Raw genomic sequence first — 13,854 nt, forward strand, 5'->3', positions numbered from 1 at the left:
TATGCGTGGGGTCATGAGGTTTGGTAAGAAAGGGAAGCTGAGCCAGAAGTTTATCGACCCGTATTATATTTTAGATCGTGTGGGTGAGGTTGCTTACCGGTTGGCTCTACCAGCGGCTTTGGATAGGGTGCATAATGTGTTTCATGTGTCTTAGTTACGGAAGTATGTGAGCGATCCTTCACATGTGCTAGAGGTGGGGAACATAGAGTTGGATGAGTCCTTGTCTTATCTTGAGGTCCCAAAACAGATTCTTGATCGCAAGGTTCGAAAAAATAGGAATGGGGAAACAGTGTTGCTTAAGGTTCTTTGGTCTAACTATGAGGTTGAGGAAGCTACTTGGGAGGCGGAAGAGGCTATGAGGGAGCGGTATCCGTCTCTTTTTTATCAGGTATGTGTGGTTACGGGGACGTAATCATGTTTCTTTTAGGAGGGTAGAAGATGGTCGCATAAGGTTTTGGTATGGTTTATCTTAGTTTTAGTGCAGTTAGTAGTTGCTTTAAGTTTCGGTTGGGAGTTTTGTTTTGAGTTTTTGATTACGTTGTTGTGTCGGATTTCAGATAGTATGTTTTGTCTTTTTTGTATGGGTTAAACTTCGGGGACGAAGTTCTTTTTAAGGAGGGAAGACTGTAATACCACGGTTATCTATGTCTATGGGTACTCTATCGAGTGGGGCTTACTCTTTCGAGTAAGTATGTTTTTATACGAAACAGTAGTCTGCCTGATGGGTACTCGATCAAGTACGTGTGACACTCGATCGAGTAAGTGACTTACTCGATCGAGTAAGTTGGTCTTACGGGTTATTTTAACCGGGTTTTTATAATAACGCATGATTGGTATTTAAGAGTTCCGTCATCTTTCTTAATCACTTTTCACTTTTCTAAAACCTTTCAAAGAGAGACGAGAGTTACGTTGCATTGTTCTTCGCGTTATTAGCAAATCCCAAGGGCTAGGATCATCGGATTGTCGTGTTCTTTACACCGTTGAGTTCATCGCGTCAAGGGTAGAATTCTTGTATAATTTTTATAATGTTTCGTTGAGTTTGTTTGAAACCCTAATTGGGTAGAATTGGAGGTTTTGGGTGTATTATGTTGATTTGGTTGTAATAGTATGTATATGTGTTATAGGAGAAGGTTTCATAGAGAAGCATTACTGATTAGCTGTTGTGACGGTCTTATGGTTGCTTATTCCAGGTAGGGTTTCCCCTACTCGGTTATTGTTTACATAGTATTGTTGATGGCTGAGTGGAGTCACTTACGGGAGTGGCTTCACGCCCTTGATTCGCCCTCTGTGGAACCCGCCACAGAGGGGATGTGCACATTTAGGAACATGGGTTATCGCTCGGATGAGATGAGCGGGGCTTAGGTGGGAACGGCTACGGTCCCCCATTGGCGGTGTGGAATACTTGTTGAGATGGGTATTCTGGCAGGACCACACACATTAGTGTGTAGTCAGGTGTGTGTAGTTATGATGGAGATTGGATGATTATTGTATTGTTTACGTTGTATTATTTTATGTAAACGGTAACTGACCTCGTTTCAATGTTTTGAAAATTGTGGTGATCCATTCGGGGATGGTGAGCAGTTATTGAGCAGGTATGAGATGATGCACATGGGATAACTGAGTTGAGTTGCCACGAGATGTCTAGAAGTCTTCCGTTGTGTCTTAAACATTTGTTTACATTATTTGGATTAGCAGTTTTTGGAACAGTTGTATTTTATTTAACAGTTTTGGTTTTGGACATGTATCACTTTAAATTTATTTATTAAAGTACGTTTCTTTATTGTCTATTTGATATACATTGCCTTAGGTAACCGAGATGGTAGCATTTCCATGCCTTAAGTGGTCCTGGTAAGGCACTTGGAGTATTGGGGTGTTACAGGTATAATGTATATTAAGTATTGTATTAGAAAAATAATGAAACCATTTACAAATCAATAAGGAAAAGGCATTTGCCCCTAAAAGAAATGACCCTTAATAAATTTCCAAGTTTCCTTAGTACTTTCGATATCTGTTATTACGTTGAAGCGGCGAGATTGTGATGCTGCCATAACTATAGGATTATTTTATGTTAATATAATTTAACTGGTGCTTTTTGTGTAGAAGGTTCAAGATATATCGTGAATCATATCCAATATATATATATATATATATATATATATATATATATATATATATATATATATATATATATATATATATATATATATATATATATATATATATATATTACCAATGAACCAAAAAAATAGGGGTACTCGGTCGAGTACTAGACATACACGGTTGAGTATCCTGTACTCGGTCGAGTACCTAGAATTTGTAGAATACAGCAGCTACTGCCTTCTGAGCACTTGACCGAGTGTACCCTTGTTGGTCGAGTCAGTCGTACTCTGTCGAGTACCTTTTATTCTCGGTCGAGTACCCTAAAAGAGTAATAGAATTTGTTAAATATTAATGTCATTCTACCATACACTATGCAACTTAGCAATTACACACACCTACTTCTAATTGATTGCACATAATATATCGTATCTCCATTATAAATCTATTCACAAAACTATCATATCATGCACGCACAATACTACTAGAACTTAAATGAATTACCAATGATATCATATGCATACAAGTATTCACTCAATAACTTCATGAAACAATACCACATGTCATTCATACATAATATAAACACACCATGCATCATACCGTAGACATCCTTTAGCGACACTTGTACCATACTATCACGCATAGACCTTAAAGCTAACGACGCAAGCCAGTTCACATATGTATCCACATACCATTCCCTTGTTTCATAACTGTTCCAATTTTCATGCCAAAATACAATATGAAAACAAAGATGGCCACACATCACACAACATAACACACATAATCCCACATTTTTACCCCACGCGGAGTTGTTGGCTTAAGCATGTTATTGCCAAGATTCTGAGATGAGGGGGCCTTCTCACCAGAACCGACATAAGAGGGCTCCAAACACACATACACCATGTTCATTTTAATTTGATAACCTACATTCATTTGGTTCATCGGTTCAGGTTCCAAAATCATCGCTTTGATACCACTTTGTAACACCCCCACTTACCAAAGAGCCTTAACAAGACCTTCCCTAATAAGTAAGGGCGTTACCATCTCGGTTGCTTGAGGTAAGTATATTAAATAGACCATAAAAGAACAATTAATAAACCATGTTACAACTTATAGCGGAAACTAAACAGGTGAACAACTCGGCTATATAAAGTACTATACAACTTGTGAAATACTATCGACTAAGGACCGACTCAAAGTCACGCGACCTCTCCAACCGAGTAGCTATATCAAGATGGCAACCATAGCAACCTGAAAAGTTTCAATGCTCACTATTTGCTGACAATATCAAATGGATCACCGCAGTTACGGAAAAAAAGAAGAAACGCAACAAACACACCACACAGGTCAGATGTAACAATAGTAAAACCAAGCAATCCAATGAAATAGTACAACTCATATCCACCGCTTACCGAACTCCACCACACCAAATCCATAGTATCAAATGGTTCAAATCGCAATAGGTAACCTGCACCGCCAGTGGGAGACCGCAGCCTTGCCCCCTAAGCCTCACTCAGTGCAACGAGCAAACCTAGATCATTAATGTGGACATCCCCCTTGTGACGGGAGCTATATGGGGCGAACATGGGGGTGAAGTCTACTACCCGCCCTATTTAGGGTCCCGTTGACTGATCTTTTGACGAAAGGAGAGCCTTAGCAAGGGATACAGGAGAGGTTAGGAGACCAACGTTTCTTGTTACTCGGCCTAGTAAGGATCACTCAGCCGAGTAGCTTAGATACTCGACCGAGTAGGATGTACTCGACCGGGTATTTCTATACTCAACCGAGTACCACGTTAGTTAACGTGTTATTATAAAACGTGGAATCATAAACCCAATTCATTTCTTTGAGGGTTCCTTTCTCTTTTTAACCCTAATATCTCTCTCCCAATTATCTCTCATCACCCTATACTCTCACATGACCTTGACACTATCCAAAGAAGGGAGATGGTTTATACTTGAAGTCATCGAGTCGGGTTGTCGCCGTTACCGGCATCAGTCTGCGTTTCAAGGTGAATTTGTGTTTCGTCATCATCTTTCTGTAGGTCTTGAACAGTCTAGTAATAGGATGTGATTGATACTTGTAGAATTCATCACGAAGTCTTGCATGGCTTGTTTGTTCGATGCACGTAGATAGAATATCAAAAAGGTAGGGTTTCTCTACTCAGTTGTCTGTTTAATTGATTTACGATGATTATGATTCTATTAGCATGATTAGTATCGTTGTTGGCTTGTCTTTCTTGATTTTTGGAATTGTGGTGGATTGACTATATTTGTGAGGTGCGTCCTCGGCTGAGTGGAGTCATTTTCGGGAATGGCTTCACGCCCTTTATTCGCCCCTTGTGGTTTCCGTCATAAAGGAGGATGTGCACATTAATGGACATGGGTTATTGCTCGTTGTGATGAGCGGAGCTTAGGTGATCAAGGCTGCGGTCCCCCACTTGCGGTATGGATTACCCATGGCGGTGGGTAATCTGGCAGGGCTACACCCTTAAGTGCGTAGTCGGATATGAGATGTGATTGGAGTTGGAGAATGGTTGTATGAGTGGTTGTCTTGGGTGTCTCTCTTGTGCATAGCTATCTTTTTTTAATCAGTGACTGACCCCGTGTTGTGTTTTCTAAAACTGTAATGATCCATCGGGGATAGTGAGCAGTTGGAAGGGAATCGAGTCATCACGGTGTTGAAGTAGATGCCGCTGTTACACATGCCTAATAGTTCTTTCAGTTGTATATGTTGTAATCTTTCTCACATTGGTTTAGGTTATAAAGAATAAAGTTAATTATTAAATGTCATGTTATTGTTTATTTGATCAACTTACCTCGAGCAACCGAGAGTGTAATGCCTCTATATGCTAGGGTGGTCCTTGGTAAGGCACCTTGGTATATGGGGGTGTTACAAAGTGGTATCAGAGCGACGATTTTGGAACCTGAACCAATGAAACAAATGAATGTAGTGTGTCAAATTAAAATGAACCTGGTATATGTGTGTTGGGAGCCACTTATGTCGGTTTTGGGTGAGAAGGCGCCCTCATTTCATAATCCTGACCCCATTATGCTTAAGCCAGCCACCATGGAGGGGTTAACGTATCAGGATATATCTATGAAAGTGTGTGTTGAATATGTATGTATATATCTATGTGGTGGTGTGTTGAGTGTGGAATTTGCGGTTCCCTAAGTGCGTGTCAACGGTTGTCATCGATGTACTGCAAGTATAAGGATGTCGTGTGTATGATGTATGGATGGGTCGAATAGTGGGTCTAAAATTTTTATGCATAGTGGTACATGATGGAAGATGTAATGAATTATGGTAGTGTTATAACATGACAAGAAATGACAAGGAGTGTGAATGGTTGGGTTGAGAGTGTGTGCTTAGATGGAGTAGATGTTTGTAAAGTTGGTGTGTATGTATGCTCGTAGATGACGTCAATGAGATATATGCTTATGTGCTATTGAATATATATTCAGGTTGAGTGTGATATATGTGCTTGTGTGTGGACGCGGGCCTACGGGGGCGAAAAGCGAAGCAAGCTTTTTCTCTTTGTTTGTTTGCATTTGTGGAGTCGCCACCAATTTATTGTGGAAAATTGGAAACCGTTCGAATACCTCGTGTCATGTCAAGACACAAATTAATGACATGAACACTAAGCACTCGTTACCCTTATCATTCTATGTATATAATGACTCTCGTGGATGCCAATGAACACAGATGTTCACAGAGATCTGGAGTAAGGGGTGAGGGTACGTATTAGGAAGCTCTTTTGATCGAACACCTAATCCCGCCCGCCTCGATAGCGGCCTTTACTAATGATTAGGGAAATTGTCTATACTCGATATATTGTCTATTTATATGCATGAAATGCAACATCCAATAAATTTATCCTAGCATGTGAGAATTAACTAAGTCGGATAACACGTAATTTAACATACAATTAATGTCGAGGTAGAAATTTAGGTTAATTGCATGAAAGAGCATACAAGCAATACAATAAAAGAAATACAATAATGATACAATAAAGGAAAAAAAACAATACAATAATTACATCGGATTTATTGATTTATGTCGAAAATACATTTAAAACGGATGGTTTTAGAAAAGAAAGAATAAATGAATAGACGAATAGATTATGGATGATAATACGATTAATAGTTAATTAAATACGTAATTAATAAACTAGGTCAAGGCAGAAACGGGACTTCAGAGACAGAAATCAACCGGGAACATGCGCAGCAGAGCCGCGTCCCTTGAAAGAGGTGCAGCAGTCGCTGCGTCTGTTCCTGGGTTGAGTTCTGGCTTTGAAGCCGAAACCGCATCTCGTTAATGTTCATTGATGAATTTAATGGTCGATTAATGGTATTTAACTCGGATGGAAGTGATTAACATATTATTTACATGTGAATGAGGTCATAAAAACGATAAAACATGAATGAAACTAAATAGAACGAATATTTACAAGATTTATAAGATTATTTACAAATTAACAAACTAATCAAATTAATTAGACTAAACAGGTTATTAATGATGAATTAATGACGGTGACGGTAAATAACAGATACAAATATATCAAAGATGAATTCCAGAGATTCAATATGGGTAAATCGAATCTCTAAAAACCCGAATTGATTTTAATGACGAAAACTCGCAAATATGGATTATAAGGGATTTAAGTCGGTATTTTGAAGGATGAATTAATTAATGATGAATTAATGAATTACAGGTCAAAATTACCATATTCAAATTGTTATGTTAATGAAATAATGGATAATGGATAACAAAGCGAAAAATAAAAGGACGAACAAAAGACGAAGGAAGAAGAAAGGAAGCAGGAACTGCGGCAGCCTCACGAAGAGGCGCAGCAGGTGCTGCGTCCCTTCGAAGAGGCGCAGCAGTTGCTGCGTCCTTTCTCGACGGTTTTCTTCTGATAATCCGTAAAAAGGGTTTTTAAACAAGGTTTTACAAATCGGTTTTAAGCATATTTTCGACATAAATCTTACAATAGTGATTACAAAAATAAAGAACAATAAACAAAAGAAGGATTTACACCCTCAGACTTACATGTTTGAAGAAACGAGATGAACTAAGTTAACGTTTAGTGATGCTCGACTCGAATGTAGACAAAAGTGCCCTCTAGGAGGAAAACGAATAAGATTGATTAATATTGATTGATGTGGAGTTGGTCAAATTGGTCGGTCATGCAAAACGAGGCTGGTACTCAGAAAGATCCGAGCTTACGTGGTCGAAAGTTCAAGCACGTAGACGCCAAAAAGTAAAAAGTGGTCTAGAATGCAAAGGGAGAAGAGAAGGGCGGACACTCACGTGAGAAATATGAGAGACCGAAGGTCTCTATTTATACTAATCACACAAAGGAACTAGGGTTTTCGGAGAAACTTTGGAAGTGAATCTCGAAAAGATACGAAAAATACTTTGAAAAGGACTGAGGAAGAGGCGCAGCAGGGACTGCGTCCCTTGGATGAGGCACAACACTTGCTGCGTCCTTTCCTCAGTGGTTTTCTCCTGCGGAAAAAAGATTTCCGCGTTTCTATTATGGAATAGCGGATATTTTATCAAAGATCAAAAGATTGGAAAATATGGAATAGAAATATCCGGAACATTCCAGAACATTCTGACTCGGTTATTAGAAAATGAAGACGGTTTTTGACCCGGACTCCAAATGTACTCTAATTACTGCCAAAACGATCGTATCGGCACGTAGATGACAATTAAGAAGTAGACACAAGTGTTTGAGCGATCCCTTGACGATAAACTTACGAACTGTCATAAATCGTTCTGTATACCAAACATGCGGTCCAATCATCACCGGGTGGTTTGCGGGAGGTGCAGAAATGAGGTATCTACAGAGCCCCCACTTTGACTGACGCTTGGACAAGGCGAAAGTCAAAGTATAGCCATCAGGTCAATCGAAGATGACAACCTGACGACTATGGCGACGTGAGGCGGCTCAAGGGGTCTAAGCCAAGGACCTGTTGTCGGGAAAATTTTAGAGTCTGTCGACTATCGGGGAGGGTCGTTTAAAGTCCATTAGACTATGTAAGGAGGCTCGCCAGCCATAAGAAGAGACCATATCTGAAATTCCTTGAAACTCCTGGGGAAACAAAACGCGATATTGGGCGGAGACAACATGACGTAGTCAAGAACTGCTGGGAGAAATCTGCTTGGGTCGGCTTCAAACAAACTTCGGAAGAGCTTGGGGTCGATGTTGATCTCTATGTCTCGAGTAGGACGATTTCCTGTCCGCGAACTCTCGCTGGGGGAACATAATCGGGAACTGATCTCCATGTCTCGAGAGGGATGATTGTCTGTCATGAACTCTCGCTGGGGGAACATAATAAAGGCGTGTCGAAACACCCGTCAAAGAATATTCGCTCGATGTGACAAGCAAGGTCTTGGTAAAAATATGGCGACAGTTTGCAGTTGGCATGGAAATACGGGTCCGGGCGAAGAATAAAATGTCAAACGGACCAAATATGTGATGTGTGGCATCAATGAAGAGGCGCACCAAAGATGGGCCCACAAAATAACGAACTTATAACGAATCTTCAAAAATTCATATGGAGGGAAACTGAGGAAGAGGCGCAGCAAGAGCTGCGTCCCTTCGAAGAGGCGCCGCACCTGCAGCGTCTTTTCCTGGACGTGGCATTCTTGACTAAAAACCCAATGAAACAGGGGTTTTGTTTCATTATTTCGAAACATAATTTCATCAATTACTCTCTCAAATTCCAATCATTTTTTCGCAAAATTTGATCAAAAGCTTTCATTTGCCATGGCTAATCGAGGTATTTGTATTATTTTTGCATTAATCTTCTATAATTGATCAAATTGGACCGACAAATTAGGGTTTTCAACCCTAATTATGTCGAAAATTTGGGGGTTTTCCCCCAAATGATTTTGCCTTGCAAAATTGACCTTGTAAATGGCTAATTGGTAGTATAAGGATCATAACCATGTATTTGTTTCGAATTTTCGTTGAGTTTTTAGCAATTGAGTGAAATTGAGACGGTCTCACAGCTAAACTGTAAATCGCTTCGAAAATAGCCTTCGGATTACCCATTTGTGACAAAACTTGATATTTGGAATCCTTGTATGATGGGTAAACTTCCTATTATCTCGGAATTTTGATTTGTGACGGCTTTTTCAGGACACTTTTCTAGGGCATAATCGCCGTTATAACGAAATGCTGTCGAAATTCCGACTCGAACCCATGACTAGGCTTTAACTTAGGCTTGACTTGACCCAAATTACCACATAAGCGGCCGGGTTTGTGGGAAAATGGCCAAAGATGGCGAGAAAAGAGCGATTTCGGAGCTTTGAAAACTCGAAAATCCCCTAATTAAGGCTTGTCTCACTTGACGTGGCCCAAATTCACTTTAATTTTGTAGGTGATGAGGCTTCTACGTAAGGGAGAGCTCCCATGGACGTGGATACTGCTATTGACCCTTCTCGTTCGCTTGAGGAGGCGTTAGAGCAGGGTTTTACCGCCGCGGTGACGGCTGCTGAGGACGAGGTCCTTGAGGAGGAGGTTGTTGAGGAGGAGGAGGCCCCAAGACAGGCCAACGTTGGACGGGGTGGTTGCCAGCTTAGGGGAGCACCTGCGTGGGCTGAGACTCGGAACAGCAGGCACCTACTTTGGGCTGTAGAGGGTCACCTTTCCTACAGGACGGTGAAGAGCTTGGTAAATCGAATTCATCACACTTCATTCATCTTCTTTCATTTCTTTTTGTTATTCCTTTTCTTCTTCATTCAAGCTAAAGATAGCTTTTTTTTTCGAATCTAAATAGGAGGCTGGGAACATCAGATCATTCACGGGCTACACGAAGGCGATGGGGTGCTACGAAAGGCTGTCGGCTGAGGAGTGAGCCATCATCAAGCAGGGAGCGTTCGGTGCTTTGGTGCAGTCTTGGAGAGATATCCTGAGGAGGAAGCTTCAGAACAACCTCAGCTTGGCCGAGCTTTCTTGGATCGATTTTGGGACACGACCTCCACATTTCACATGCCTTTTGGCGAGGTGGGGGTCACGTTGGAGGATTACGGCATGATTTCTGGTTTGTCGTGTGGGACTGAGGTGGTGGAGTGGCCGGAGACAGCCATGAGGGTAGACTCGGCTGAGGCTAGGAGATTGATCGGTTGGAACTTGATGCCGAAGGCTGCTGTGGTACCCGGGTTGGTGCCTAGTTCTTACGTCCTGGACTATTTTACGGGGAAGACCCCGACGTCGGTGGTGATCGAGGGGAGGGAGACGGCTCCTCTTCCTTGTACTGCAGAGCAGAGAGTCCGCTTGTAGCTCTGGTCGTTCCTGTCTTCGATCTATCTCGGAGACAAGGGAGAGAGGTTATCGACGAAGCTCCTTCCTTTTATTTCTGACCTGAGCGACTTAGGCCATTGGGACTGGGTCACTGCTGGTTTTGTGGTCCTCATTCGCTTTATGAGGGCCATGGTTCATCCGGAGTTGATGGAGAAGGGGACTTCTCCTGCCGCTGTTGGCCCTGGACTGTTGTTGGAGGTATGAACCTTCATTTCATTTCATGAAAGATCATTTCCTTTTCTTATCGAATCACGAAATATCATTGTTGATTATCTTGTTTTACATGCGTGGGTGTACTCCTACTTTCCAAGCCTCGCGCCCAAGAGGACGGAGCCGGTGGAGAGGGCCTATTCCATTGTGAGGTACTGGGAGATGTGCGGTACGAGGAGCCGGCGTTCCTTTCACGACGTCTGTCGACGGGAGGTGAACGCTCTTCAGTTGGACGGCGTGAGTATTTCACCTTTCGTTGTTTGTCTTTCTTCTTTACTTTTTAGAACTGATCATAAGAATGACCCTTCGTTTTCTTTTCTTAGTGGGTGCCCAGGCCTTGTTGGACTACGCTGGCGCTCCTCCCTTTGTGGCTGAGGTCCTTCGATCTAGGAGCTCGAGCCGGTTGCTGCTGAGGACGTCGATGGGTCGTGTGTGGTACTTGGGCGAGCGTTTGCCTCGTTAGTGCTCTCGGGATGTCTTGACGGTTCCCTTCGATCCTCCTCGGACGATGTTCAGGGAGCCTTCCGATGCTGAGTGGGAGGCTGACTTAGCTGGCGTTGGTGGTGACGCCCTCCTTCTTCCGGGCGAGGACTACTCGGCGTTCCTCTATGGAAGGTTGGCGTACTGACCGGTCCTGGTAAGTGTGTTACTCTTACTTTTCATCATTTTGAGAACACGATGAATGATCATCGGTTAATGGAAATCATTTGAATTTGTAGGAGGTCGAGGCGGCGGGTATCTACCCCCCAGAGTACCCCGAGACCCTTGAGTACACTGACGCGACAGGGATCACGATGATCTCCGAGCTTCGCGACTTTTATGTGGCGGTGAGAGATGCTGGCTTGGACGAGTGGCAGCATCTGATTCGGAGGGTGAGTCTCCTAACTTGTATAATATTGTGTAAGAACACATTTGCTTGAGTTTGTCCAATCGTTTAAGAATCTCTTCTTTTGAAATGCAGGTTGCGCCATCCCAGTTCGTGGCTTTGTGGAGGGTAGCCAACCGGCTGCGAGCTACAGCCGTCGAGGCACTTGTTGGCGGTCGAGGACGTCAGGTATGAACCTTCCGTTTACTTCGTTTTTCGAATTTTCCTAACTTTCCTTATGCTTGAAATGATTGACATGAGCTAATTCTTATCGTTTGCAGAGGGAGCGTGAGTTGGAGCGTGAGCTTGCCCAGTCCCGGGAGGAGATAGCTCGCCTGCTGAGGGAGCTAGAGGTCCGTGACGCCGAGGTTGCTGCTCCCGAGGCGAGAGTTGCTGAGGTAGGCGGAGACCAGCAGTAGTTTGCTTGTTGTTTTTTTGTCTTCGGCTGTATTCTGCACATTTTGTACAATTTTAGGACCTACATTTTGGACATTCGGATTTTGTTTTGGGGCTCGACCCCCCAGTTTGGTGTACATATCCCCTCTTGGTTGTATATATGATGGCATGAGTGCCTTTGTTGTTGGGTTGCTTTGTTTGTACATGTAGGTTAGCTTTAAACAGGTTTGGTAGATGACGGTTTATGTCGTCATGCTGCCGAAATTTACACAGAAATCACATAGAACATACATTTGTACACATGGCCTAAATTAGCAAAAAACAAAAAATGCAAAAAAATTTGCTGGAAATGACCGGACGGTAGGGAGGGCTACCCCCTAAAAAAAGGAAAAAATAGAAACATATAAGTTTGAAATGTAATGTGGAACGGGAGTGAAAGGATTCCCCAAAAAGAAAATTAAAAAGAAATGTATAAGTTTGAAAATGAATAAATTAAATTGGTGAAATGATTCCCCAAAAGAAAATTAAAAAAAGAAATGGATAAGCGTGCTAGGATGACGAAAATGTCGATATCGCCTCGAAATGCGTGCTCGTGGAATTAGGAAACACGAGACATGGCAATTTGACGGATTTACCAAAATAATAACCCGTATGAATAGGAAATTATTATTTCAGGAATTAGGAAAGATCCAACGCGGAAAAAACACAGAAAGAAGGCTGAGGAAGAGGCGCAGGAAGAGCTGCGTCCCTTTGAAGAGGCGCAGCAAGTGCTGCGCCTGTTTCCCAGTGTATCCGTCCTGACGGATTTTAGGAAACAAATTTTAGTATAAATAGAGACGTCGAGGGAGGTTTTATTCACATAATTCTTCCGTCTTTCCTTCATCTTATTACATAAAGCTCTCAAAATAAGCATACATCATGAATACTCTCAAAATTCGTCTAAAAGAATAGACAAAGGAGTTCTCCAATGTTGAGAAACACGACATGGGTGCTTATAATTTTGGATCACTTTTGAGCTTGAAGTTGATCAAGGTGGTCAAACCATTCCTGGATGCTTGTCTTGGTTATTGAGACCCAAATTATCACGTATTTGCCTTCCCCGGAGGCGACATTTGCCCATTTCCCGAAGAAATTGCTGCGATTGGTGGTTGGGACCCCGAACATTTGCCTGTTATTCCCTCTACTTCTCAAGGATATAAGAATAAGTTTAGGGATTTGCTTGGGTTGGCCAGAGATGAGGTGGACCGTCTTGTGACCTCAAAGGAAGTGCGAATGTTGGACTTCATTGATCGATTCATCAATAGGGCAGATCCCACTATCTCTTATGTTGGCAGGCGAAGGGCATTCGGGTTTTGCCTACTACATGTATATGTCCTTCAAGGGCATGTTGATGAGGATTTGAGAGGTGATCCTCGTTATTTGAGCCTGATTGAGCAAATGGAGTCAGAGCCCGGCTTGCTGTGTCTAGGAGAGATCCTGTTGGGGTTAGATAACAGGAAAGCCAACCGTGACCTTCCTTATCTGGGAAGTCCCATTATTTTGCATGTAAAAGAATAAAAAATCGTTTTTTTTCGCTTTTTCTTTTTCTTTTCTTTTTTCTTTTTTTTTTCTTTTTTTTTTTTTTTTTTTTTTTTTTTTGTTTCTCATACCTGCTTTTGGGTAGGTCTGGCTTATGGAGCGTCTTCGATTGATCGAGCCCCCAGTTAATGTTCCTGCTTATCATGCTCGCTCAATTGCGATGAGGACTACACTCTACATGGTGGACTTCACTCGAGTCTGCAACTATTGGGAAAACAAATTGAAGAGTGACGATGGCCCCTTGATTAGATGGATCGTACCATGGTGGCATCTTAAATCTGTCACTGGAGTATCATCCTTGGATCCTACCCGGTCTGTGCGCATTCCTGGCTTAGAGTTTATGATATGCATCTTGCCGGATAGGTTGATGAGGCAGGTTGGATTGAAGCAG

The sequence above is a fragment of the Silene latifolia genome, chromosome 10 (genome assembly GCF_048544455.1).
Source record: "Silene latifolia isolate original U9 population chromosome 10, ASM4854445v1, whole genome shotgun sequence".
In the NCBI taxonomy this organism is placed as follows: Eukaryota; Viridiplantae; Streptophyta; class Magnoliopsida; order Caryophyllales; family Caryophyllaceae; genus Silene; species Silene latifolia.